The sequence below is a fragment of the Colobus angolensis genome, unplaced genomic scaffold (assembly GCF_000951035.1).
Source record: "Colobus angolensis palliatus isolate OR3802 unplaced genomic scaffold, Cang.pa_1.0 Scaffold111, whole genome shotgun sequence".
Lineage (NCBI taxonomy): Eukaryota > Metazoa > Chordata > Mammalia > Primates > Cercopithecidae > Colobus > Colobus angolensis.
This window is the reverse complement of record NW_012112142.1, coordinates 5,417,462-5,421,651: the sequence shown is the minus strand read 5'-3', so window position 1 is coordinate 5,421,651 and position 4,190 is coordinate 5,417,462. Positions and strand designations below refer to the sequence as shown.

Here is a 4,190-nt window from a genome sequence, read left to right as displayed (position 1 = left end):
ACACCAACATGGCACATGTATACATATGTAACAAACCTGCAAGTTGTGCACATGTACCCTAGAACTTAAATAATAATAATAATAAAATGCCAGAATGCCCTTTTTCTTTTAACTAGGAAAAACTTTATCTTCTTGATTAGCAATTTAAATACATTTTGTTTAAATCTGACGCTACTAGACTAACAAAAGTTTGTGAAGTTGAGATACTCCAGACAAACTTTATTACACAAGTAAGTGTCAGGAGAAGCAGCTATCGTTTACTTTGGAAATATTTTTCTCCTGGAACAGATTCTTTTGGTGGGGAGTAAATGATATGCTATTTTTGATGAGAAAAGGAGTATAAAACAAAAATACCAAGAACCATTGTAAGTCAAGAACAAAGGTAAATTCTATAGCAAAAGCCACATTCACACTATCATGAATTCTGAACTGCTACTATCCAAATTAAAAATTTTGCTTAGTTATATCTCGCCAAAGCAAACTAATACCAAGGATTTTTTATCGTAATGACTGGTAACTGCTCAGACTAATGTTCTACAACAACAGGTCACCAAAAGTTACAATCTGCCAAAAGTATGTAAGAGTTCCACTTTTCTGTCAAATTGAGTTTATCCTGAAACATAAGTCTTGGAATGTTATGATCACCATATGTGTATAATCTGGAAATATAATTGAATCCTATAGAGTAACTCTCATTATATAAAGAACAAAAGAAAACTTTGGAATTAAAATATAGATTTTTTAAAAATTAATTTGAGGAGATTATTCATAAAAAAGATTTTTAAAAATCTTTTAAAACAAATTTCATTTAAGTGGAAAGAGGGTGCTAATTTGTAGAAAATGGATACTGTAGCTGATCAGGTGAGCTGTTAACATGAACAAGTAACCCTCAGTTGATTATCTGCCTTATTTTTCTACTTATTAACATACTCTACAATTAAAAATTATCAAATATTTGTTTTTTAAAGGAGAATTCATTGTCACTCCCTAGGCCATGTTAATTAAGACTGTTAAAATGCCTTGCAGTTACGTTACTGAGACTAGCTAATAAAGTTTGGCAAAGTATTTCTTATATAGAACTTTTCATTGAATAAAATTTAATATAACTTGGCTGGGCGTGGTGGCTCATGCCTTTGGGCGCCACTTTGGGAGGTCAAGGCAGGTGAATCACTAGAGGTCAGGAGATTGAGACTATGCTGGGCAACATGGTAAAACCCCATCTCTATTAAAAATACAAAAATTAGCTGGGCGTGGTGGCTTGCGCCTGTAATCCCAGCTACTCTGGAGGCTGAAGTATGAGAATTGCTTGAACCTGGGAGGCAAAGGTTGCAGTGAGCTGAGATCCTGCCACTGCACTCCAGCCTGGGTGACAGAGCAAGACTCCGTCTCAAAAAAAAAAAAAAAAAACTTAATATAACCAAATAAGGAAAAGAATGATACTAGAGAACAATTACTGAACATGTAAAGGGATCTTTCTATATAAAATAGGACATTATAATCATTTTCCTAAATAAGAATTCTCTCACTATTTTGTACAAGGCTGTGAAATTAGATGTATTAAAACAAACCCAAAATAAAAATTTTTTGTTTTCACCAGTTTTTCCTAATTATAAAGTTTCTATGGAGAGTACACAGAAATTCCAATGAAGAAAAAAGCTGTTCTATGAAAAAGTTACATTTCATTTACAAAAACACTTATGTATACATAAGAAACTCACTACTACTTTGTTTAAATTTATTGTGCAGCCTCAACAGAAAGTCATTCTGTCTTGACAGGTAGGAATTTTTTTTTGTTTTTTTTTGAGATGGAGTCTTGCTCTGTTACTCAGGCTGGAGTGCAGTCGTGCGATTTTGGCTCACTGCAACCTCCACCTCCCAGGTTCAAGCGATTCTCCTACCTCAGGCTCCCGAGTAGCTAGGACTACAGACGTATGCCACCATACCCGGCTACTTTTCGTACTTTTTTTAGTAGAAACATGGTTTCACTATGTTGGCCAGGCTGGTCTCGAACTCCTGACCTCAACTGATCTGCCTGCTTCGGCCTCCCAAAGTGCTAGGAATACAGGCATAAGCCACCACACCCAGACTAGAATTTTTTCAAATAAGCAATTGTTAACAAAAAATTCTACACATCAAATCTCAAAATTTTTTTCTGAGGAAAGACATATGATTCAAAATTGTAATACATATTCATACAACTTATTGCGAATGACCATATAAAGAGTTTACATTAATTATCACAGAGAAGTACATTTGTCAGGTTAATGATCCATATTCTTCTTAAAAGTTATTTATAAAACATTATTTCTCCACACAGAAAAAAATAGCATAATAATGAGTTTACTCTATTAAATTAATGTCTTAAAACTGTACAGAGTACACACACTGCCTTCCCAGAGCCCTAGCCCTGCACAGTCCAGTGAGCCACTCAAGGGCCTCGTGGGCACCAGAGACAAAGGTAGCAGACTGATTAACAGCTGATGAACTGTTACGTTTATTAAACGTCTTATTTTTTTTTTTTTACGTCTTATTACGTTTAATAAGAGAAATTCTGTGGTCACTTAGGAATTTTGTAGTTCATTATTCATAATATTAAGGTTTTTTTCAGCTGGATGTGATTTGAGGGAAAGAGAAAGCAATTAGTGAGGAAATGCATGAAAATACCTAAAAGGAACATTTAAAATGAGATTCATTAACTAAATTCCTAGGAATGTGAGCAACTGTCACTTTCAAACTTGGCAGAATCATGCTCAGTCCCCATTACTCTGAAACTTTCAAACTCAGAAGCAATGTTAACCTTTCCTTTTATTTCCTGTACTTTCACAGAATTCTTCATGCACATGTACTGGTATGCAGAAAGAGTTAACATAGCAGGGGGCTGACTGCCATCCTTTGAAAGGCCTGATTACAAAAGTGTCCCTTGGCTGGCATCTGGGAATTTGGATTTGGGGAGGGTTCTCACTATCCTAACGGGTAGTATGCCTAAACTGATTATACAAACAATACGGTTTATGCTCAACACCTGACCTGCTTTTCTTCTGGGAATCTAAAATTTTAGTATACGCCAGACAGAGGGTACCTAAGTGTCCAGCTCCCAGTAAAAACCCTAGGCCCTGAGCCTCTAATGAGTTTCACTGGTTGGCAACATTTCACGTGTGTTGTCATAACTCACTGGGGGAATGAAGTGCAACTTGTGTGACTTCAGTAAAAGAAGAACTTGGGAGGCTTGCACCTGGTTTTCCTTTACACTCTGCCCAATACACAGTTACCCTTTGCAAATTTTGCTTTGTATCCATTCATAGTAATACACAAGAGCCATGCCTAGGACTATATGGTGAGGCCTGTGAGCCCCTCTAGCAAATCAGCAAATCTGGGAGTGGTTCCAAGACTCCCAACATATAAGTTATCAACTTATTGCCAAATTCACCCTTTTTTACCTGCTCTGTGAAAAATGTATCTGGCTCTTTAATATTCTCCCACCAGTTGGTACAAGGGTAAGCTTTGTTGGTAAAAAGTGTGGAGAGCCCGGGTGTGGTAACTCAAGTCTGTAATCCCAGCCCTTTGGGAGGCCGAGGCCAGAGGATCACTTGAGCCCAGGAGTTCCAGACCAGCCTGGGCAACAATATGGCAAAATCCTGTCTCTACAAAAAAAGACAAAAAATTAGCCAGGTGTGGTGGCACGTACTGCAATCCCAGCTACTGGTGTGCAGGTGAGGGGCTGCTGAGGTGGGAAGATCACCAGAGCCTGGGAGGTCAAGGTTGCAGTGAGCCGTGATGGTGCTACTGCACTCCAACCTGAGTAACACAGTGACACACTGTCTCAAAAAAAAAAAAAAGTGCTGGAGGCCAGGCGTGGTAGCTCACACCTGTAATCCCAGCACTTTGGGAGGCTGAGGTGGGTGGATCGCTTGAGGTCAGGAGTTCGAGCCTGGCCAATATGGTGAAACCCTGTCTCTACTAAAAATACAAAAAGTAGCCGGTTGGGGTGGCAGGCGCCTGTAATCCCAGCTTCTCAGGATGCTGAGGCACGAGAATCACTTAAACCCGGAAGGTAGAGGTTGCAGTGAGCTGAGATCACGCCACTTCACTCCAGCCTGGGTTACAAAGTGAGACTCTGTCAAAAAAACAAAAAGTGCTGGAGAGACACTGTAGGAAGAAAGGGTTTTGCTTCCTGATTCCAGTGTGCTTAG

The 4,190-nt window shown here is 38.6% G+C and overlaps 1 protein-coding gene across 3 annotated transcripts in view; it reads right to left on the bottom strand.

Annotated features, from left to right (window-relative positions):
- PRMT9 (protein arginine methyltransferase 9) overlaps window positions 1-4,190 on the bottom strand; it is a 50,612-nt gene that overhangs the window by 41,762 nt on the left and 4,660 nt on the right. The window lies entirely within an intron of this gene.